Source organism: Pongo abelii, chromosome 10, assembly GCF_028885655.2.
Source record: "Pongo abelii isolate AG06213 chromosome 10, NHGRI_mPonAbe1-v2.0_pri, whole genome shotgun sequence".
Taxonomy (NCBI): domain Eukaryota; kingdom Metazoa; phylum Chordata; class Mammalia; order Primates; family Hominidae; genus Pongo; species Pongo abelii.
In genome coordinates, this window is record NC_071995.2 from 120,472,390 (window position 1) to 120,497,006 (window position 24,617).

At 47.7% G+C, this 24,617-nt stretch overlaps 1 long non-coding RNA gene and 1 other non-coding gene across 3 annotated transcripts; both read left to right on the forward strand.

Moving 5' to 3' along the window:
- The first annotated feature begins 43 nt into the window (after positions 1–43).
- On the forward strand, positions 44–18,648 carry LOC129049358 (uncharacterized). 2 transcript variants are annotated; one of them, XR_008512406.2, is made up of 4 exons: positions 44–261; positions 11,726–11,848; positions 12,329–12,443; positions 14,784–18,648. It is a non-coding gene; the product is annotated as an uncharacterized LOC129049358 (long non-coding RNA). The 2 variants fall into 2 exon arrangements; XR_008512405.2 differs by having other exon boundaries at positions 127–261; positions 11,702–11,848.
- Positions 18,649–23,737: 5,089 nt separating this feature from the next.
- LOC112135943 (U6 spliceosomal RNA) lies at positions 23,738–23,848 on the forward strand. The gene has a single exon (XR_002917163.1). It is a non-coding gene; the product is annotated as a U6 spliceosomal RNA (small nuclear RNA).
- Positions 23,849–24,617: the final 769 nt, after the last annotated feature.

Below are 24,617 nucleotides of genomic sequence, written 5' to 3' on the forward strand. Positions count from 1 at the left end.
GATGTGGACACACACACGTACAGGAAATACAGCCAGACCAGAGCCTTTGCAGCCCGCAGCTGACCGGAAGACGTTGCCTTTCATTCATTCATTCTGCTCGCCTCTGTGGACTCCTTTACTAGGCGACCAGCCCTGAAACAGAAGTTGGACATTTTTTAAAGGTTCTTGCGCTCGGCAAGGGGAGCAGATAGATGCTCAGGAGCGGAAGACGAAGAGAATTGGATCTGGCGCCTCCTAACGCAGCCCGCACAGGAGCGAAGGGTAAGCCCTTGTTGGTCGTTTATAGGAGAAAAGTCGGTGGAAAGGTGCATGGTGCTCTGGGATGTGTGGGGGGAACTCTGGTGCCCCTTGATGAATCCTACAGGGCTTCTTAGCGGAGGTATCCGCACCCTTCGTACATACATAGGTGTCATTAGGCCCCTGTCCACTTACTAGTGTTTTTGACTACCCCAGCACTGGTCCTGGGTTGTCTTGTCCTCCCATCACGAGCAACAGTCAGGTCGACTTTGAGAAAAGCTGACCCTAAACATTCCTCCAGCCCCAGCTGCGGCGCCCTGCTAGGCCTGATCTTGGGGGTAAAGATGCTGATAAAATGACATGGCAAGAGGGAGACGATCAAGGGACATTGTAGATAGCAGGCTTTGAGCCTGACATTTTATTTCTGCCATAATCCTGTGGGATACTTGGAGCTGGTCATTTTGCAGACGGGGAAACTGAAGCTCAGAGAAATTATGAATCTGAATGATTGCTGTGCTCTCATATGGTCCCCAGGCTATCAGACAGACCTGTGGGGAGGACGTGCTTCCCCACCGGGAGATAGGATGTCACTATCAGCATCGTATTGGCCGTCCTAAGAGACAGCTTCCCCATCACTCACCTTAGAAGTTTCCTGTCCTATCTGACTGTAGTCTTTCCCACCCACCCCCAAAGGCTACTCTTTGAAGTTTGTTTTCATTCATGTTCACTAGCTGTAAAAATCTTTTAAGCAAGGATGAGGCTGGGAAACATCAAAATTTGTTTCCAAACTGAAATCGCCCACATGGGCTGCTGCATGCAATCAGTAGCCCTTCGTGTGAGTGCTGCCGGTTCTGCCTTCAGTCCGTCCAGAACCATGGACCATTTTATTTGTTCCTGTCTTTCTCACAAGAACCCTTTAAGGGAAATCGTCTTGTTCGTTCCCATTTTGCAAAAGAGGAAATTAGGACTAAGAAAAGCAAAGCCACTCACCCAGGATCACATAGCGCGTATGTGCCGCTGCCAGGGCTCACACTGGAGCCTGGCTTGGCCATCACGTGCTCTTTTTTTTTTTTTAGTAACTTACCAGCCTCACTACTGCCCCATAATGAAATAAACATGTTCAAAGGAGGCTGCATGGGCTGGAGAGTGATGCAAAGTGAATTAAGTGAAATAAAGCAAAAAATATATAATAGAATGCTTGATCTAATTAATTCTTTTTTCTCCCTGAGGCCCTTCTTTCTCTCCAAGTGGCCTCATGGTGGCCCCAAAAGCTGGCATCAGAAAAAGGTCCAATGGCAGCCACCTTAGTGTAAAAACAGTTAAGTCCATCTATCACCTCCATGAGGAGTTCCTGGCCTGTCAGAGTGGGAAGGGGCTGGGTAGTCACCTAATTTAATCCCCTCCCTTTACAAACCTCGAGGAAACCGCAAACACGAGAAAAGAATGGGCCAGCCGGGGGTTTGTTCCCCTTGGCCTCCCCCAGAATGCCTGCCCTGCTGCCGGGTCCTAAGTGGCCACTCAATAAATGTTGGGCCCTTGATGAATCACCTTCCCCCTCGATATTTGCATTTTCTCTTTATCAGTAATTGGCAGATGAAAGGCTTTGTCCTCCAGTTGAAAGAATTCCAAGCATTTGCTCAAAGTGGGGGAGGAGGTTATTTTGGACCAAAGGGGGAAGGGCCAAGACCCTGGAGCTCCCAGTGTTGACTAATTGTCCCAGAGAAGTGGAGATTAGGTGAGGGAAGAGAGAAGGTGAAGGTGCTTACCCCAGAGATGTACTTTTTCTTGCAGGAAAACACCAGGCCGGTTGTATTGGAAACATAATAATAATGATTTCCTGGACCCTCCTGCTCGATCTTACAAAAGGCCCAGTCAAATCCTGCCTGACTTACCCCCATTCATTCTTCCTTCATGGAAGGTTGATTGAGCAACTCTGTGCCCAAAGACAGAGAGGCTAGAGAAAAGAAGATGCAGCGTGGGGCATGCAGATTGGGGCAAACTCGAGGCTGGGTAGGACGATGGACCTGCAGCTTCCCAAGGAAAGGGTGGACACTGGATGTAGCTCTCAGAAACCAGAATCTTGATAAGAAATTGAAGTTGTTCTCATATTCATATATGATTATCATAGCTCCTGATTTTTCTTTTCTTTTTTTTTTTTTTTTTTTCTGAGAGAGAGTCTTGCTCTGTTGCCCAGGTTGGAGTGCAGTGACATAATCTCAGCTCACTGCAACCTCCACCTCCTGGACTCAAGCAATGCTCCCACCTTAGCCTTCCAAGTAGCTGAGACTACAGGAGTGCACCACCATGCCCAGCTAATTTTTGTATTTTTGGTAGAGACAGGGTTTTGCCATGTTGCCCAGGCTAGTCTCCAACTCCTAGGCTCAAGTGTTCCTCCCGCCTCGGCCTCCCAAAGTGCTGAGATTACAGCCGTGAGCCACCACACCTGGCCCTGTTTTGTTTTAATTTAAGGATATCTAATCATTCCACATCAGCATATATAGTTTCCTTATTCTTTTTAATGATTTCATAGCATTTCATTGGGCAGATAAATGGTGCAAGAATGATTTAATTAGTTCCCTAACTTTTAGATGGTTTTCAATCTTTTTCTATTGCAAACAGAGCTACAAGGGATTGCAGCTTTGTGCTTGAGTCTGTCAGTAGAATATATATCTGAAAGTGATCATCCACGTCTCAGGATTCCTACCCTATCACCAATTATTTGTCCTTAAGTTTATTTGTAAGATCTGAGCAGGTGGGACAACCTCATATCCAACTGGTATCCCCAGGAGTCTACGCAGTGCCATGCCCTTGGCAGGCACTCAGAGAGAGTGGTTTAAGGGCTAACACTGCAAGCATTCACACTGTAACCAGATGGCCTCTTCTAGGAAACCTTTGCTGATATCCTTGGCCCCCTTTCCCCATGGACCCTTCATTCATTCCACAAATGTTTGTGGAAGGTTGATTAGGGGGACCCTGTATCAAATCAGCCTCTTAGGTATATATAGCCTGGTAGGTGAGTTAAAACAAATTCTGGAAAGCACTCTAAGGCTGCACTGTCTGATGGGATACACTAGCTACATATAGCTACTTAAATTTAATTAAAATAAAATGTAAAATTCAGCTGCTTAACCCAGTACCTACATTTGAAGGGGCTAGAAGTGACAGCACTGAATGGTGCAGATACAGAATATCCCTATCATTGGCCGGGCACAGTGGGTCACGCCTGTAATCCCAGCACTTTGGGAGGCTGAGGCAGGTGGATCACCTGAGGTCAGGAGTTCAAGACCAGCCTGGCCAACATGATGAAACCCTCGTCTCTATTAAAAATACAAAAATTAGACAAGCGTGGTGGTGCGCACCTGTAATCCCAGCAACTCAGGAGGCTGAGGCAGGAGAATTGCTTGAACCCAGGAGGCAGAGGTTACAATGAGCTGAGATTGCACCACTGCACTCAAGCCTGGGCGACAGAGGGGGATTCTGTCTCAAAAAAAAAAAAAGAATATCTTGAATATCTCTATCATCTTCTATGGGACAGCCCTGAAGGGAGGCTTAGCATAGTGGGCAACCCTGTGGGCTCTGGATTCCTATAAGCTCTGAGTTCGAATCCTATCGTTATTTCCTAGCTATAAAATTTGGCCAAGCAAGTTAACCTGTCTTTGAGCCTCAGCCATAAAGGTAGAGAATTACAGCCCCTTATGGAGATTTGGCAAGGATTCAAAGGTACTGCAAATGTGAGGGGCTTTGCACAAAGTCATAGTAATATTATCAAAAATCGGGAGTGAAGCCAGGCGCAGTGGCTCATGCCTACAATCCCAGCACTTTGGGAGGCCAAGGCAGACAGATCACCTGAGTCAGGAGTTCGAGACCAGCTTGGGCAACATGATAAAACCCCGTCTCTACTAAAGATACAAAAATTAGCTGGGCGTGGTGGCGTGCGCCTGTAGTCCTAGCTACCCAGGAGGCTGAGGCACAAGAACCGCTTGAACCCAGGAGGCAGAGGTTGCAGTGAGCCAAGATCATGTCACTGTACTCCAGCCTGGGTGACATCCCAAGACTCCGTCTCCAAACCAGTCTCCAAACCAAAACGAAAACAAAACAAGATGCAGAATACTAATAATACTAAGTTGTGCTGACCATGTAAGTAAACCAAAAGGGATATATCTGTATCTACATGCTTTTTTTTTTTTTTTTTTGAGACAGAGTCTTGCTATAACACCCAGGCTGGAGTACAATGGCGCAATCTCGGCTCACTGCAACCTCTGCCTCCTGGGTTCAAGCAATTCTCCTGCCTCAGCCTCCCAAGTAGCTAGGACTACAGGTGTGTACCACCACGCCCGGCTGATTTTTGTGTTTTTAGTAGAGACAGGGTTTCACCATACTGGCCAGGCGGGTCTCAAACTCCTGACCTCAGGTGATCCACCCATCGGCCTCCCAGACTGCTGGGACTACAAGCGTGAGCCACTGCGCCCGACCCATACCTCCTCTAGTATGCGCAGAATTTCCTTTGGAAAGATCAAAAAGTGAGAAAAAGAACTGGGAAAAGAGAAGAAAGCCTATTTTTTGGTAAAGTGATATTTTTACCACATATGTACATGAATGGTGCCTGATTTTCAACCTTATTGACTTAATCTCATTTTAGATGCTGTAGTACCTCTTGAATTTTGTACTGCACAGATGTATTACCTACTCAAAAATAATTCCATTTTATTCCTTTTTTAAGTCTATAAGATTCAAAATCAGGCAAACCTAAACCAAAACTAAATATTCTTTTTTTTTTTTTTGAGACAGGGTCTTGCTCTGTCACCCAGGCTCTGGTGTGCAGTGGTACAATCACAGCTCACTGTAGCCTCCACCTCCCGCGCTCAGGCAATGCTCCCATCTCAGACTCCCGAGTAGCTGGGACTTGTAGGCATGCAAGACCAGGCCCAGCTAATTTTGGTATTTTTTGTAGGGACACTGTTTTGCCATGTTACCCAGGCTGTTCTCAAACTCCTGAGCTCAAGTGATCCGCCCCTCAGCCTCCCAAATTGGGGGATTACAGGCTAAATATTCTTTAGATATAGATACGTAAGTCGCAAAACAGGAATAAAAGCAAGGAATGATTAACACAAAATGCTGCAAAAGACCATTCAGGAAAGGAGTATGAACAGAGATACTAGTGACTTTCTGTTTCTTAATCCACCTGCTGGGCATCTGAGACTGTTCCTTAAAGTATAGTTAAATATTTTTCAGATTCTATTGTATTTATGAAATATTCCATAATTTTTTCTTTTTCTTTTTTGAGACGGAGTCTTGCTCTGTCGCCCAGGCTGGAGTGCAGTGGCATGATCTCAGCTCACTGCAACCTCTGCCTCCCTGGTTCAAGTGATTCTCCTGCCTCAGCCTCCTGAGTAGCTGGGACTACAGGCAAATGCCGCCACACCCAGCTAATTTCTGTATTTTTTGTAGAGACGAGGTTTTGTCATGTTGGCCAGGCTGGTCTCGAACTTCTGAGCTCAGGTGATCTGCCCGCCTCAGCCTCCCAAAGTGCTGGGATTACAGGTGTGAGGCACTGCGCCCAGCCTTATTTTCTTGTATTATTCTATCACAGAAATATATACACCAGCCAGGTGCTGTGGCTCACGCCTGTAATCCCACCACTTTGGAAGGCCAAGGTAGGCAGATCATTTGAGGTCAGGAGTTGGAGACCAGCCTGGCCAACATGGTGAAACCCTGTCTCTACTAAAAATACAAAAATTAGCCGGGCGTGGCGACATGCGCCTGTAATCCCACCTACTCGGGAGGCTGAGGCAGGAGAATTGCTTAAACCCGGGAGGCAGAGATTGCAGTGAGCCAAAATCATGCCACTGCACTCCAGCATGGGTGACTGAGCAAGTCTCCATCTCAAAAAATAAAGAAAGAAAGAAATATACACACCGTCTCTCATCTTGCCTTTCACTGACTATAATCTTGGACCCCTCTCCATGTGCTATCTGTAGAACTGCCATTCTAAAGTATTATTTAGGCTGGGCGCGGTGGCTCATGCCTGTAATCCCAACACTGGGAGGCTGAGGCAGGCGGATCACCTGAGGTCAGGAGTTGGAGACCAGCCTGGCCAACATGGTGAAACCCCGTCTCACTAAAAATACCAAAAATTTGCTGGGCATGGTGGCGTGTGCCTGTAATCCCAGCTACTCAGGAGGTTAAGACAGGAGAAATGCTGGAACCCGGGAGTCAGAGGTTGCAGTGATCCGAGATCGCACCATTGCACCCTAGGGGCCTAGGCAACAAGAGCAAAACTTCGTCTCAAAAAAAAAAAAGAAAAGAAAAAGAAAAAAAGTATTATTTAAGTGTTACATAAATCTGAGTGTTGTGATAGAAAATTCAATTGGTTTTAAAAAGTCACAGAATAAAGTGTATATTATGACCCATTTATGTCAAAACAAGCTATTTATAGTAATATTTGTATATATGTATATGTGTGCCCCCCCCCAGAAAAAAAAAAGATAAGAAAGGCTTGGAGACTGGGCGCGGTAGCTCACTCCTGTAATCCTAGCACTTTGGGAGGCCAAGGCAGGTGGATCACCTGAGGTCAAGAGTTAGAGACCAGTCTGGCCAACATAGCGAAACCCCGTCTCTACTAAAAATACAAAAATTAGCTGGGTGTGGTGGCGCTCGCCTGTAATCCCAGCTACTTGAGAGGCTGAGGAAGGAGAATCGCCTGAACCCGGGAGGTAGAAGTTGCAGTGAGCCGAGATCATGCCACTGCACTTCAGCCTGCCCAACGGGAGCAAGACTCCATCTCAAAAAGAAAAAAAAAAAAAGAAAGGCTTGGAATTGCGCGGCAAACCATTACCTTTGATTCCCTCACAGGAGGGGAGAAAATTTTAAGGGGGTTATATTTATATATTATTTGCGTCTTTAACAACCATTTTGACCTTTTACATTTGTCAAATATTTCAAACATAATGAAAGGTATATAAAATAAATAAAGAGGGCCTAGCACGGTGGTTCACGCGTGTAATCCTAACATTTTGGGAGGCTCAGGCAGGCAGATCACCTGAGGTCAGGGGTTCAAGACCAGCCTGGCCACCATGGCAAAGCCCTGTCTCTACTAAAAATACACAAATTGGCCGGGTGTGGTTACATCTGTAATCCCAGCACACCTGTAATCCCAGCTACTCAGGAGGCTGAGGCAGGAGAATTGCTTGAACTCAAGAAGCAGAGGTTGCAGTGACCCGAGATGGTGCCACTGCACTTCAGCCTGGGCAACAGAGTGAGACTCCCTCTCAAAAAAAAAATATATATTAATTAAATTAAATAAATAAAGACTTGTGTATCCAGCATCCAGTGTTGGCAAATGTTAGAGATTTGCCATATTTGTATGAGTTTTGCAATTTAAAACAAATATTCTTTTTTTTTTTTTTTTTTTAAGACGGAGACTCACTGTCACCCAGGTTGGAGTACAGTGGCACAATCCCGGCTCACTGCAACCTCCGCCTCCCGGCTTCAAGCGATTCTCCTGCCTCAGCCTCCTCCTGCCTCAGCCTCTGGAGTAGCTGGGATTACAGGTGTGCGCCACCACGCCCAGCTAATTTTGTATATTTAGTAGAGATGGGGTTTCACCACGTTAGCCAGGCTGATCTCGAACTCCTGACCTCAGGTAATCCGCCTGCCTCTGTCTCCCAAAGTGCTGGGATTACAGGCGTGAGTCACTGCGCCCGGCCCCTAAAACAAATATTCTTATTTGTTTTAATCTGGGAGGATAACAGATCATACTATTTCTGTTAAAGTGATTGGGGTCTCCAGGCCGGGCGCGGTGGCTCACACCTGTAATCCCAGCACTTTGGGAGGCCAAGGCAGGTGGATCACCTGAGGTCAGGAGTTCAAGACCAGCCTGGCCAACATGGTGAAACCCTGTCTGTACTAAAAAAAAATACAAAAAAATTAGCTCGGCATGGTGGCGGGCACCTGTAATCCCAGCTATTTCAGGAGGCTGAGACAGGAGAGCCCCGTGAACCTGGGAGGTGGAGGTTGCAGTGAGCCGAGATTCTACCACTGTACTCCAGCCTGGGGTCTCCAAAGACCTTTTCTTTTTATTCCTCAGTCTTTTGTAGATTGAGTAAAAAGACTAAGGAAGACCAAAATGTATGCATATAGACTGTCAGGCCTTGGCCATTTGGGGAAGACTTCAGTTTCTCTCTAGAATTCTTCATTTTATTTATTTATTTAGAGACGGAGTCTTGCTCTGTCACCCAGGCTGGAGTGCAATGCCACAATCTCAGCTCACTGCAACCTCCACCTGCCGGGTACAAGCTATTCTCCTGTCTCAGCCTCCCGAGTAGCTGAGATTACAGGTGCCCACCACCATGCCTGGCTAATTTTTGTGTTTTTAGTAGAGGCGGGGTTTCACCATGTTGGCCAGGCTGCTCTGGAACTCCAGACCTCAGGTGATCCACCCGCCTCGGCCTCCCAAAGTGCTGGGACTACAGGCGTGTGCCACTGCGCCCAGCGAATTCTTCATTTTATAATCTGTCTCTTCCACTGTGAGGGTTGAAAGGAACACTGGATGTAACAGGTGAGTTAATTAAGGGGTTAATGCCAGGAAGAGTCATAAAAGTTCAAAAATTCTTTAAAAAACTTGTCTTTTTGGGGCGGGCGCGGTGGCCCATGCCTGTAATCCCAGCACTTTGGGAGGCCGAGGCGGGTGGATCACCTGAGGTCAGAAGTTTGAGACCAGCCTGGCCAACATGGTGAAACCCCCTCTACTAAAAATACAAAAATTAACCGGGCGTGGTGGCGCGTGACTGTAATCACAGCTACTAGCGGGGCTGAGGCAGGAGGATTGCTTGTACCCGAGAGGCGGAGGTTGTGGTGAGCCGAGATCGCGCCACTGCACTCCAGCCTGGGCAACAGAGCGAGACTCTGTCTCAAAAAACAGAAAAAAAAAAAAAAAAAAAAATTGCCTCTTTGGATTGATGGACAATTATGTTAACCAATGGAAATAAAAATCTAAGCATTACTTCATCATGCTCAATTGTGATTGGTTGATCATCCCCGAGGGAGGGCTCAGAGGGCTGGCAGTTAACCCTTTCAGGGAAAATCAGGCCTTTTGCATTTATTTTATTTGAAAGTTGAAGTAGCAACAGATGAAAAGCCTACAAAAGTCCCCGGACTTTCAAATACCACCTTTCAGTCTTAGCCCAGAAAGCAGGATTTCGCCCCACAAAGGAATAGTCAAGGACAAATTTCCTGGAGAAAAGTTTTGAACTTTTAGAACAGGGAATCCGCTGACCTTGCTGAGTAAGTGAGAAGGTTTATTCACTTTTTGTGCTGTTGGAACAGAGACCAGTGTTGGAGATGATTCCATTAATCTTGCGAAGTGATCAGTCACTGGGAGGATTGAATTGCATTTCCTGCCTAAAGATGTAGAGACAGATGACCTTTGCTGCAGCCCTCAGACCCCCCAGTTCACAGCTGGGGAGAGGATGTGTCAGCGTTTACTTTAAGGTCTCACCCTGCCTTTTGTTCAAAATTCAGACTCTTTTGTGTTTAGGCTGCTGCTGGGGTTTTTGTAGTTGTTGATGCTGCTTTTTTTTTTTTTTATAACCGCCCACATCCTGCAACTTCTGAGAAACAAACTCTCTATTTGGTAGAAGATAAAATCTGGAGGTGCCTCGGAGAGGGAACCAGAATAGATAGGGAATTCTGAGAGGCCATTGGGCCTTTAGGCTTTAATTACTGCCCCTACCCCTTCCTGGACTCCCTAAATGCTGCAGGCTGAACTGGATGGAGCCAAAAGTCCAGCAAAATGAATAACAATGCTTCGTGTTTATATGGCTCTACTACAAGAAAGCTTTTACACACATTACCTCATGGAAGAGGCACTGCTAAAGCAGAAGTATTTACATAAGTGAACATTCGCAGTTCCTAAATGTAGTCAGCCGCATGACCTTAGACAAAGTGCCCAAACTTGAGTCTCAGTTTTCTCATCTGTAAAATGGGGTCACATGAAAGTTACCAGAGGAGGCCGGTCCCGGTGGCTCACGCCTGTAATCCCAGCACTTTGGGAGGCTGAGGCGGGTGGATCACGAGGTCAGGAGATGGAGACCATCCTGGCGAACACGGTGAAACCCCATCTCTACAAAAAATTAGCCGGACGTGGTGGCCGGCACCTGTAGTCCCAGCTACTCAGGAGGCTGAGGCAGGAGAATGGCGTGAACCCGGGAGGCGGAGCTTGCAGTGAGCCGAGATCGCGCCACTGTACTCCAGCCTGGGTGACAGAGCGAGACTCCATCTCAAAAAAAAAAAAAAAAAAAAAAAGTTACCAGAGGGTCAAGGCGCAGTGGCTCACACCTGTAATCCCAGCACTTTGGGAGGCCGAGGCAGGCAGATCCCCTGAAGTCAGGAGTTTGAGACCAACTTGGCCAACATGGGGAAACCCCATCTCTACTAAAAATATAAAATTTAGCTGGGCATGGTGGCTCATGCCTGCAATCCCAGCTACTTGGGAGGCTGAGGCAAGAGAAATGCTTGAACCTGGGAGGCGGAGGTTGCAGAGCCTAGATTGTGCCACTGCACTCCAGCCTGGGTGACAGAGCAAGACTACGTCTCAAAAAAAGAAAGAAAGAAAGAAAAATAGGCCGAGCGAGGTGTCTCATGTCTGTAATTCCAGCACTTTGGGAAGCCAAGGCAGGCGGATCACCTGAGGTTGGGAGTTCAAGACCAGCCTGACCAACATGGAGAAACCCCGTCTTTACTGAAAATACAAAATTAGCCGGGCATGGTGGCACATGCCTGCAATCCCAGCTACTTGGGAGGCTGAGGCAGGAGAATCGCTTGAACCCGGGAGGTGAAGGTTGCGGTGAGCCAAAATCGCACCATTACACTCCAGCCTGAGGAACAAGAGCAAAACTCCATCTCAAAAAATAATAATAATAAAAAAATAAAGTTACCCAACAATTGAATGAGCCAATGTTCTATAACAGGACTCAATAAATGGTGTGTCTTAATTAAAGTGAAGTTGACCTCCTGGGCTCCAGAACGATGACAGCTAGCTGTGGGTTGGGCAAATTTAGCTTTTCCCCAAGGGGAACGCCTTGGGGAAGGCTGCCTGGAATGGATGGATTGAGACCCCTTGCTTGTACATCCTGTCCCTCACCAGACTCCAAAGCCTGACCATGCTGAACTATTCTGAGTTCTTTGACTAAACCTGCTCTTTCCTCCTCTAGACCTTTGCATATGCCAATCTATTCCCCCAGCCCTTCTTCCCTCCTGTTTTTCCTGGAATCTGCTTTGCTCTCTCTCTTTCCTGCCCCCTCCCAGTAATTACCACATCATCTTATTGTTGCCTGTGCCCTCACCAGACTGTAAGCCCTAGGAGGGCAGTACCTGGTCTGTCTCATTCATAGATATAGCTCTAGCAAAATGCCTGCATGTCCTCTAAAAATACTTGTGTTTTTTATTATTATTTTATTTTTTTGAGACGGAGTCTCACTCTGTCGCCTAGGATGGAGTGCAGTGGCGCGACCTCGGCTCACTGCAACCTCTGCCTTGCCTCTGGAGTTCAAGCGATCCTCCTGCCTCAGCTTCCCAAATAGCTGGTATTACAGGCACCCGCCACCATACCCAGGTAATATTTGTATTTTTAGTAGAGACGAGGTTTTGCCGTGTTGGCCAGGCTGGAAAACATACTTGTTGAATGGAAACCCAGCACCCCAATTCCTCCTCCCCAAGTCCCAAAACTACTCACCCTTCTGGAAATCTCAAATAACCGCTGAAATTTTCTGTTTTCCTGGATAACCAAATTCTAACACCCTTTACAGATGGTGTCCATAGCCTTTAACCCTCCTTGAAATGACATTCATTAATCCCACAACTATGTATTGAGTGCCTCCTTGATTCACATACAAAGCAACCTTAGGCAGGCACTGTGGCTCATACCTGTAATCCCAACAATTTGGGAGGTCAAAGCGGGTGGATCCCCTGAGCCCAGGAGTTAGAGACCAGCCTGGGCAACATGGTGAAACCCCATATCTACAAAACAAAAACAAAACACAGCAGCCTTGATAGGAAACTCTCGTCTTCATCCCGCGGCACCTATTCATGGCAGAGAGTACGACAATCCCCCTGGTGCGGCTGAGATGCTCTGAAATGAAGACGTTGGCTCTTATCCCCAGCCTGAAGAGAGAAAATTCAGAGATGGCTCCCTTACAGATTGGAAGCAGGTGAGTTTACCTCTACTGTCACGCAAAACTCTTTCTCATTCAGAACACCTGTCACAACTAGTAGACTACTCACGTGTCCACAGTCTAACGCCACTCACTTAATAAAAGGAAAATTCCCCGTCTAATCCCGGCACTATGGGAGGCCAAGGCAGGAGGCTCACTTGAGAGCCCAGAAGTTTGAGACCAGCCTAGGCAACATAATTAGGCCCTGTCTCTGTTAAAAAAAAAAAAAAAAAGGAAAAGTCTCTTGAGGAGACCAACCTTGTTCGTCCTCTTCACTGTTTATTTTATTTACTTATTTATTTATTTTGAGACAGAGTCTCGTTCTGTCGCCCAGGCTGGAACGCAGTGGCACCAATCTCGGCTCACTGCAAGCTCCGCCTCCCGGGTTCACGCCATTCTCCTGCCTCAGCCTCCCCAGTAGCTGGGACCACAGGTGCCCACCACCACGCCCGGCTAATTTTTTGTATTTTTAGTACAGACAGGGTTTCACCGTGTTAGCCAGTATGGTCTCGATCTCCTGACCTCGTGATCCACCCTCCTCGGCCTCCCAAAGTGCTGGGATTACAGGTGTGAGCCACCGCGCCCGGCCTCTTCACTGTTTATTTTCAGGTCCTAGGACCCAGCTCATAAAACATACTCAACAAATGTTTTGTTGAATTAATGAATGAATTCCTCAACCTCCAAAACTATGTATATTTTCAGCTTGATCAACTAATCCTTAAAGTGTACCTCTTTGAACAAGATACCGGCTGGGTGCGGTGGCTCATGCCTGTAATCCCAGCACTTTGGGAGGCCAAGGCGGGCAGATCACCTGAAGTCAGGAGTTTGAGACCAGCCTTGCTAACATGGTGAAACTCTATCTCTACTAAAAATACAAAAATTAGCAGGGCGTTGTGGTGGGCACCTGTATCCCAGCTACTCAGGAGGCCGAGGCAGGAGAATTGCTTGAACCCGGAAGGTCAAGGTTGCAGTGAGCCGAGATGGCGCCACTGCACTCCAGCCTGGCTGACAGAGTGAAACTGTGTCTCAAAAAAAAAAGTCCTGGCACACTGGCTTATGCCTGTAATCCTAGCACTTTGGGAGGCCAAGACGAGCAGATTGCCTGAACTCAGGAGTTTGAGACCAGCATGGGTAACATGGTGAAACCCCGTCTCTATTAAAACAAAAAAATTAGCCAGGGGTCGCAGTGTGCGCCTGTAGTTCCAGCTACTCGGAAGGTTGAAGCAGAATTGCTTGAACCCAACAGGCGGAGGTGCAGTGAGCTGGGATCATGCCACTGCACTCCAGCCTGGGTGACAGAGGCAAGACTCCGTCTCCAAAAAAAAAAAAAAAAAAAAAAAAGATACCAAGTCTCTTAGAGGTATAAAAAATAAGTTGGTATGCCTTCGCGAGGTGGGAACACCTTTCTAGCTCCAAAGTCCAGACCCTTACCCACTCTATTCCACACTGCCACCCTTGTTCATGACACCTGTTGCACAGAAACTGAGTCATGGGGACCAGCCATCATTGCTCACAGCTGAGGCCTAAAAACGCGTACCCTGCGTCCTCCACCGCCACCACCCAGCAGTCTGGGAGGCACCCCAAGCTCATGATGCCGGGTAGAGGAGGGGCCGCTGTTTGCATGTGACGCTAGCTTCCTCACTGCTAGGCTATGGCTATTTATTTATTTATTTATTTATTGAGACGGAGTCTTGCTCTGTCGCCCAGGCTCGAGTACAGTGGCGCCATCTCGGCTCACTGCAAGCTCCGCCTCCCGGGTTCACGCCATTCTCCTGCCTCAGCCTCCCGAGTAGCTAGGACTACAGGCGCCCGCCACCACGCCCGGCTAATTTTTTGTATTTTTAATAGATACGGGGTTTCACCGTGCTAGCCAGGATGATCTCGATCTCCTGACCTCGTGATCCGCCCGCCTCGGCCTCCCAAAGTGCTGGGATTACAGGCGTGAGCCACCGCGCCGGGCAGCTGTGGCTAATTATAGGTAACTAGCGTCGTTAGGTCTCCCTACCTGAAGGCCTAAAGGCTGGAGATAAGAGGGCTGAAGAGGAGTAGAGCCAGGACTGGTGGGCCTGGGAGCCACCAATAGTCCCAGAAGATCCTAGGGGCGCTTTGCCTTCCGCTCCTGATGTCTGGAATCGATTCATCAGCCTGAGCTTCGACTCCAGCCTCTGCATCTGCTTCTCCCAAGGTGATTGCTCAATGTCTGCCCTGGGCACCTCATGGATGCATCACAAGGGCTTTAGGGAGTCCTCTGCTCACAGGGATTGACCTACCCGCTTGCCAGGTCTCAAGCTCTTGAGAGAAAGCCTGATGCTCTTTTTGTGTTCACCTCCATCCTAGACACTGGGTAGGAACACAGCCAAGAGCGATTGCAGGATGGGTCCTTCCAGGACACTGACGTCTCCGCTTGTGCACTGTGAGTCCCTGGACGAGTTACTCCACCTCTCTGAACCTCCTCCTCACTTGCATAATGGGAAAAATAATGGACATAGGAAGATGAAACAAGACCTTGGAGACCGCATTTACCATCTTATTTTCCTTGTTCCTTTTTCTTTTCTTTTTTTGTTTTTGTTTGTTTGTTTGTTTGTTTTTTGGAGACAGGGTCTCACTCTGTCGCCCAGGCTGGGGTGCAATGGCGCGATCTCGGCTCACTGCAACCTCTGCCTCCTGGGTTCAAGGGATCCTCCCACCTCAGCCTCCCGGGTAGCTGGCACCACAGACACACGCCACCATGCCTGGCTAAATTTTTTTGTATTTTTAGTAGAAGTGGGGTTTTGTCATGTTGGCCAGGCTGTTCTCGAACTCCTGGCCTCAAGTGATCCGTCCACCTCGGCCTCCCAAAGTGCTGGGATTACAGGCATGAATCACCGAGCCCGGCCCCTTGTTCCCTGTTCTGTTTTCCTTTTCACTCTTATCACTGATCACCATCGATCATATTATCTACATATCTACATATCTATTAGATTGGCGCAAAAGTAATTGCTGTTTTTGCCATTACCTTCAATGGCATTACTTTCAGTGGCAAAAACTGCAATTACTTTTGCGCCAGCCTAATATATTGAGACAGGGTCTCTGTCTGTCACCCAGGCTGCTGGAGGGCAGTGGCACAATCACAGCTCACTGCCACGTCCAACTCCTGGGTTCAAGTGATCCTCCCGCCTCAGTCTCCCGATTACCTGGGACTACAGGCATGCACCACCACACCCAGCCGGTGTTTTTGTTTGTTTGTTTGTTTGTTTGTTTTTGAAACAGAGTTTTGCTTTTGCCCCCCAGGCTAGAGTGTAATGGCATGATCTTGGTTCACTGCAACCTCTGCCTCCGGGGTTCAAGCGATTCTCCTGTCTCAGCCTCCCAAGTAGCTGGGATTACAGGCGCCTACCACCACACCTGGCTAATTTTGGGTTTTGTGGGTTTTGTGTGTGTGTGTGTGTGTGTGTGTGTGTGTGTGTGTGTGTGTGTGTGAGTCTGGCTCTGTCACCTAGGCTGCTGGAGTGCAATGGTGCAATCTTCGGCTCACTGCAACCTCTGCCTCCTGGGTTCAAGCAATTCTCCTGCCTCAGCCTACTGAGTAGCTGGGATTACAGGTGCCCGTCACCACGCCCAGCTAATTTTTGTATTTTCAGTAGAGACACCATTTCACCATGTTGGACAGGCTGGTCTCGAACTACTGACCTCAGGTGATCCACCTGCCTCAGCCTCCCAAAGTGCTGGGACTACACGCGTGAGCCACCACGCCTGGCCCAAGTTTTTTTGTTTTTTTTTTTTTTAATTTTGTAGAGACAGGGTCTCACTATGTTGCCGAGGCTAGTCTGGAACTCCTGATCTCAAGCAATCCTCCCTCTCTGGCTCCCAAAGTGCGGGGATAATAGGCGTGAACCACTGTGCACAGCCCATATTTTATATTCTACTTTACTGAGTTTCTTTAGTTTTTACTCCTCCCACTAGGATGTCTGTTTTGTTTACCTCCATATCTCCAGCCCCTAGAACAGAACTTGGTTCATGGTGGGTTCAGTAACTATTTGAATTAAATGAATAGACGGACGTAAAATGGTTAGTATTGCGGTGCCCAGTAATGGTAGGTATCAAACTTAGTCTCTGGACTCCAACACAAAGCAGTGTAATTTAAGATGGGCACAGTGGGCTGGGCGCGGTGGCTCATGCCTGTAATCCCAGCACTTTGGGAGGCCGAGGCGGGTGGATCACCAGGGGTCAGGAGTTCGAGACAGGCCTGGCCAACATGGCGAAACCTCGTCTCTACTAAAAATACACAAAATTAGCTGGGTGTGGTGGTAGGCGCCTGTAATCCCAGCTACTTGGGAGGCTGAGGCAGGAGAATTGCTTCCACCTGGGAGGTGGAGGTTGCAGTGAGCCAAGATCACACCACTGCACTCCAGCCTGGGCGACAGAACAAGACTCCATCTCAAAAAAAAAAAAAAAAGATGGGCACAGTGGCTCACACCACGCTGGGAGGCCGAGGTGGGTGGATCACCCGAGGTCAGGAGTTCGAGACCAGCCTGGCCAACATGGTGAAAAAACCCATCTCTACTAAAAATACAAAAATTAGCCGGGTATGGTGGCACACGCCTATAGTCCCAGCTACTTGGGAGGCTGAAGCAGGAGAATCACTTGAACCTGGGAGGCAGAGATTGCAGTAAGCCAAATGTGGCCACTGCACTCCAGCCAGGGTGACAGAGCCAGACTCCATCTCAAAAAAATAAAGAACGAAAGAAAGAGAGCAGTGTAATTGGAGCAGGGAAAATGCAGCATTGTAATAGGAGGTACAGGTTAGGAGCTCTGGCTGAGAAATCCTGTCTGTACCATGTACCAGCTGTGTGACCTGGAACAGATGAATGAATTCACCTTCCTGAGGCTCAGTCCCCTCATCTGTCAAATGGAGGTGATACAGGACCTCCTGGGAAGGATGTGAGCACGCAGGACATGGTAAATGAAAAGCACTTAGCAGAGTGTCTGGTGCATAATAAGTGCTCAGAAAACACTGGCCCACACTGTTCATTATAGTAATACTCAGATGAGGGGGACCTCTGAGTCAATTAAACAGTTTCTAAGCACTTAAAATATGTCACGGACCAGCGAGTCCAGTTAACATTTATTGACCTAAATCTGTGAACTCCTTAAGGGAAGGGACTGTGTCTACATTGTCATGATCCCGGCCCCAGAAGATGCTAATTAATGTGAAAACATGCTGGAAAAGTTACATACTGAACTCAAATATGAGTTAGAATACAGAATAGCTATTAGAGTAAAAACACCCATTGCCTAACATGTGCCAGGCTTGCTGTTGGGTGTTGGAGAAAGGGCAGTGAGCTTAAACAAACACGGGAACTTACAGCTTAGCAGGGGAGACAGACTTTGTTCCAAGAGTTGCACAGATAGAGAGGAAACTCTGAAGTTGATAAATATCACAAAGAAGACACATGTGGTGCTGTGAGTTCCATAACATGGAAGAAGGGAGGGTTGACCTGGTCTCGGATTGGGGAGGGAGTGATGCCTAGAGCTGAGCTCTGAAGAAAAGGTCTTTGCTAGGCTGAGTGTTGGGGAAGTGCTCTCAGCAGATGAAATGGCAGATAGAATAGGCCTTCTGACTGAGGTGCACATGTGCTAAAGGGCCCAAAAGAAGGCCCATATGACCCAAGTGTAGTGAGCTGAGGGTGCGATTGGGGGTGAAATAAACTACAAAAATTAGTAGACACTTTGGGAACTAGCTGGGCAATGTCTAGTAAAGCTGAAGGTTTGTGTAACCTATGATGCAGCCGCTCCACAGCTGACATTGTTGACAGAAATGCAGGAGTGCACTGGGAAGCGTGAGCAAGGATGATGGCCCCAGCAGCATTGTATGTCATCAGAAAAAACTGGAAACAGTCTGGGCGCGGTGGCTTATGCCTGTAATCCCAGCACTTTGGGAGGCCAAGGCAGGCAGATCACCTGAGGTCAGGAGTTTGAGACCAGCCTGGCCAACACAGTGAGACCCCCATCTCTACTAAAAATGCAAAAATTAGCCAGGCGTGGTGGCACATGCCTGTAATCCAGCTACTCAGGAGGCTGATCAGGAGAACTGCTTGAACCCGGGAGGCGGAGGTTGCAGCGAGCCAGGATCGTACCACTGCACTCCAGCCTGGGGCGACAGAGCAAGACTTTGTCTCAAAAAAAAAAAAGAAGACAGGTTCAGGCCTGGTGTGGTAGCTCACGTTTGTAATGCCAACACTTTAGGAGGCCAAGACAGGAGAATCGCTTTAGTCCAGGAGTTTGACACCAGCCTGGGCAACTTAGTGAGACTCTGTCTCTGCAAAAAAAATTTAAAAGTATGGGCGCGGTGGCTCGTGCCTGTAATCCCAGCATTTTGGGAGGCCGAGGCAGGTGGATCACCTGAGGTCAGGAGTTCGAGACCAGCCTGGCCAACATGGCGAAACCCCATCTCTACTAAAAATACAAAAATTTGCTGGGCGTGGTGGTGTGTGCCTGTAATCCCAGCTATTCAGGAGGCTAAGGCAGGAGAATCACTTGAACCTGGGAGGCGGAAGTTGCAGTGAGCCCAGATTGCACCATTGCACTCCAGCCTGGGCAACAAGAGCGAAACTCCATCTCAAAAAGAAAAATGAAAAAAATTAGCTGGGTGTGGTGGTACACTCCTGTGGTACCAGTTTCTCTGGAAGCTAAGGTGGGAGGATCACTTGAGCCCAGAAGGTCAAGGCTGCAGTGAGCCATGATTGCAACACTGCACTCCAGCCTGGGCAACAGAGTAAGACTCTGTCTCCACAAAAAAAAAAAAAAAAGTCTGGGCACAGGGTGGTTCACGCCTGTATTCCCAGCACTTTCGGAGGCCCAGGCGGGTGGATCACTTGAGGTCAGGAGTTCAAGACCAGCCCGGACAACAGGCTGTATTTTGTATTTTTTCTATTAAAAATACAAAAATTAGCTCGGCATGGTGGCGTGTGCCTGTAATTCCAGCTACTTGGGAGGCTGAGGCAGAATTACTTAAACCTGGGAGGTGGAGGTTGCAGTGAGCTGAGATCGCGCCACTGCACTCCAGCCTGGGCGACAGCGAGACTCCATCTCAAAAAAAAATAAAAAATAAAAAATACAGGCAGGTTCTTGCAACATGTATTTCCTGCATGCCAGACCTTGTGTTAGTCCTTCCTTCATGCATTCAACATGTATTAAACACCTACTGTGTGCCAGGCCTGATGCCTGTAATTTATTCATACATTATTTATTCAATCCAAGCAGGATGTATGCAGTGCTTATGAAATGGTAAGCTCCGAGCTTGTCATTCAATGCAATGTATGTTTATCAAGCAGCTACTGCATACAGCTGTCCCAATCAGTGCCTGGGTACACAGTAGTTCAATAAATGCCTGAATGAATGAACGCCCTCAAGGAGCCCCCCGTCTTCCTGCTAACATGGCCTGTAAATAAATAACTCTAACACACAAAGATAAGGCTAGAAGGTGGGTGTGTTTAGAGTGCAGAGGGCCTCTTATCATCTGTACTGCCAGGTACCTTTCTCAGGGCCATATCTTCTCACCTGGGAACCAGCTCTTTGAAGGTGAGGCCAGGCTGGCCCCTAGCTCACCTGCCTGTCCATCCCCGGGCACCCATGGAGGACTTTGCCTGCAGCCCCCACTCAATCAATGCCTGCTGTCTAATTGCGGCCGCTTCCGTCACCGCAGTTGTTCCTTCCTTCATACACCAGGCAAGAGGGCAGCAGCTGGGTTCTAACCCTGGAGCTCTGGCAGAGGGCCTGCACTTCTGACAGGTGCCCTCCCTCAGATTTGGCCTGACTTTTCCAGCTATGAAATGAAAGATCTGATTCTCCTCCTCCTTGACTTCTTAACCCCTTGCCTGGACTCCTATAATGGCAAGTTAATTTTGAAAAATTATAGAGGTAATCCATGATCTAATTTTGCAAAAACCCAGACAATGCATAGAAATCACTGAAGATGGGCCAGGCGTGGTGGCTCACGCCTGTAATCCCAGCACTTTGGAAGGCCAAGGCGGGCGGATCACCTGAGGTCAGGAGTTCGAGACCAGCCTGGCCAACATGGCGAAACTCCATCTTCACTAAAAATACAAAAATTAGCCAGGTATGGTGGCGCATGCTAGTAATCCCAGCTACTCAGGAGGCTGAAGCAGGAGAATCGCTTGAACCCAGGAAGCGGAGGTTGCAGTGAGCCGAGATCGTGCCATTGCACTCCAGCCTGGGCAACAGAGTGAGACTTCATCTCTAAAAAAAATAAATAAATAAATAAAAGAAATCATTGAAAACTCAAATCTTCACTAGAGTCACAAAGCTTTGCACGATCCAACACTTTCCTTCCCTCCTCCTTTTTTTTCATTTGTTTATTTATTTATTTATTTATTTTTTTTTTGAGATGGAGTTTCGCTCTTGTTGCCCAGGCTGGAGTACAATGGCATGATCTCAGCTCACTGCAACCTCCACCTCCTGGGTTCAAGTGATTCTCCTGCCTCAGCCTCCCAAGTAGCTGGGATTACAGGCATAAGCCACCACACCTGGCCAATTTTTTGCATTTTTAGTAGAGATGGGGTTTCTCCATATTGGTCAGGCTGGTCTTGAACTCCCAACCTCAGGTGATCTGCCCACCTTGGCCTCCGAAAGTGCTGGGATTACAGACATGAGCTACCGCGCCCAGCCTCCTCCTTCTTTTTAACTGTGGTAAAATATATTTTGCAGGGTTTTTTTGTGATTGTTGTTTGTTCGTTTGTTTGTTTTTGAGATGGAGTCTCGCTCTGTCGCCCAGGCTGGAGTGCAATGACACCATCTCGGGTCACTGCAACCTCACCTCCCTGGTTCAAGCCATTCTCCTGCCTCAGCCTCAGAGTAGCTGGGACTATAGGCATGCACCACCACACCCGGCTAATTGTTTTCTGTTTTTTGTAGAGACAAGGTTTTTCCATGTTGTCCAGGCTGGTCTCTAACTCCTAGGCTCAAGAGATCTGCCCACCTCAGCCTCCCAAGGTGCTGGGATTATAGGCTTGAGCAACCATGCCTGGCCTCCTTTTTTTGTGGAGGAGACGGGATCTTGCTGTGTTGCCTAAGCTGGAGTGCAGTAGTGCAATCATAGCTCACTGCAGCCTCATCCTCCTGGGCTTAAGCAATCCTCTTGTCTCAGGCTCTCGAGTAGCTGGGACTATAGGTGGACACCACCACACCCAGCTAATTTTTAATTTTTTTATAGAGATGGGGTTCTCACTATGTTGCCCAGGCTGGTCTCAAACTCCTGTCTCAAGTGCTCCACCTACCTCCTCAAAGTGCTGGGATTACAGGGCAGGAGCCACTGCGTCTGACTCTACATTACCTTTTATTGTGGTCTTATCATCAGTTAGTTTAGAACATTTACAAGATGAACTTTAATAATGTATTGATTATTTTGGCAAGAAAATGGCTAATAATATTTGCCATAGTAAAACTGAGTCATTAGATTACTTTCTGGAGTTACTTACTGCCAAGCAAAGTAATAAAGACTGTTCCACTGTGGGAAAGTGTGAAAATAAATAACATTAAGCGATTCTGAGCTTAAAAATAGGAAATAAACTTATATGTATGGTTTTAAAAATAATAATATAGGGGCCGGGCCCGGTGGCTCATGCCTGTAATCCCAGCACTTTGGGAGGCCGAGGCAGGTGGATCACAAGGTCAGGAGATCGAGACCATCCTGGCCAACATGGTGAAACCTCGTCTCTACTAAAAATACAAAACTTAGCCAGGCATGGTGGCACGCACCTGTAATCCCAGCTACTTGGGAGGCTGAGACAGGAGAATCGCTTGAACCCAGGAGGTTTGCAGTGAGCCAAGATTGCACCACTGCACTCCAGCTTGGGCGACAGAGGGAGACTCCGTCTCAAAATATATATATACACACACACACACACACACACACTATTATTACTATCGACTTAAGAGAGAAAACATTAACAGTTTCATAGCAGTGCTATTGACAACAGCCACAAAGGTGGAAATGAACCAAATGTCCACCAGTAGATAAATGGAAAAATAAAACATGGTATATGGAATATAATATAATATGGAATATGATTCAGACTTAAAAACAAAGGAAATTCTGACACATGCTGCAACAAGATAAACCTTGAAGACATTATGCTAAGTGAAATAAGCCAGACATGAATGGACAAATATGGTATGATTCCATTAATATGAAGTACCTACAGTATTTCAATTCACGGAGACAGGAAACAGAACGATGGGCCCAAGGGCTGGGCGTGGAGGCTTATGCCCGTAATCCCAGCACTTTGGGAGGCCGAGGCGGGTGGATCACCTGAGGTCTGGAGCTCGAGACTGGCCTGACCAACATGGAGAAACTCTGTCTCATGGCCGGGCACGGTGGCTCATGCCTGTAATCCCAGCACTTTGGGAGGCCGAGGTGGGCTGATCACCTGAGGTCGGGACTTCGAGACCAGCCTGACCAGCATGGAGAAACCCCGTCTCTACTAAAAATACAAAGTTAGCCGGGCGTGGTGGCACATGCCTGTAATCCTAGCTACTAGGGAGGCTGAGGCAGGAGAGTCACTTGAACCCGGGAGGCGGAGGTTGCGGTGAGCCGAGATCACGCCATTGCACTCCAGCCTGGGCAACAAGAGCGAAACTCCGTCTCAAAATAAAAAAGAAAGAAAAAGAAACCCCATCTCTACTAAAAATACAAAATTAGCTGGGCATGGTGGCACACGCCTGTAATCCCAGTTACTGGGGAGGCTAAGGTAGGAGAATTGCTTGAACCCAGGTGGCGGAGGTTACGATGAGCCAAGATTGTGCCATTACACTCCAGCCTGGACAACAAGAGCGAAACTCCATCTCAAAAAAAAAAAAAAAGTCAGGCATGGTGGCACGTGGCTGTAATCCCAGATACTTGGGAGGGTGAGACAGACGAATCACTTGAACTTGGGAGGCGGAGGTTGCAGTGAGTCGAGATTGAGCCACTGCACATCAGCCTGGGCGACAGAGTGAAACTCTATCTCAAAAAAAAAAAAAAGAAAAAAAAGACAGAAAGAAAATAGAATAGAAAATAGAATAGATATAATGGTGGTGGCCGGGGCTGGATGGAGGGGGGATATTCTGGAGAGTTAGGTTTAGTGGGGACAGAATTTTTGTTTGAGAGGATGAAAAAGTTCTAGACGTGGATGGTGGTGATGGTTGTACAACAGTGTGAATATGCTTAATGTCATGGAGCTGTACACTTAAAAATTGTTACAATGATAAATTTTATGTTACATATATTTTGTCACAATTAAAAAAAAGCAGCAGTACTCACTCACTTTGGCAGCACGTATACTGAAATTGGAACTGCACATAGCACTTTAGCATGGCTCTTGCGCAAGAATGACAAGCAAATTCAAGAGTCTGAGACATTCCATGTTAAAACAGCAGCAACAGAAGCCCAGCAATCCCAGTGTCTCTTTGAAATTCTCCATGGCATGGGCTCACACATTACAGGTGGCTCACCCCTGTAATCCCAGCACTTTGGGAGGCCAAGGTGGGTGGATCACGAGGTCAGGAGATTGAGACCATCCTAGCTAACATGATGAAACCCCGTCTCTACTAAAAATACAAAAAAAAATTAGCCGGATGTGGTGGCAGGCGCCTGTAGTCCCAGCTACTCAGGAAGCTGAGGCAGGGGAATGGCATGAACCCGGGAGGCAGAGCTTGCAGTGAGCCAAGATGGCGCCACTGCACTCCAGCCTGGGCAACAGAGCGAGACCCCATTTCAAAAAAAAAAAAAGAAATTCTCCATGGACCCATCCCAGTCTCTTCCTCCTAACCCCCTGAAAGTACCACTATATTTTTGTATTTATCACTTATTGTACCACTGCAGAGTTTCTTTGTTTGTTTGTTTATTTGTTTGTTTTTGAGATGGAGTCTTGCTCTGTCACCCAGGCTGGAGTGCAGTGGCACCATCTCAGCTCACTGCAACCTCCACCTCCCGGGTTCGAGCCATTCTCCTGCCTCAGCCTCCTGAGTAGCTGGGATTACAGGCACACACCACCACGCCCGGCTAATTTTTGTATTTTTAGTAGAGACAGGGTTTCACCATTTTGGCCAGGCTGGTCTTGAACTCCTGACCTCATGATCCACCCGCCTTGGCTTCCCAAAGTGCTGGGATTACAGGTGTGAGCCACCATGCCT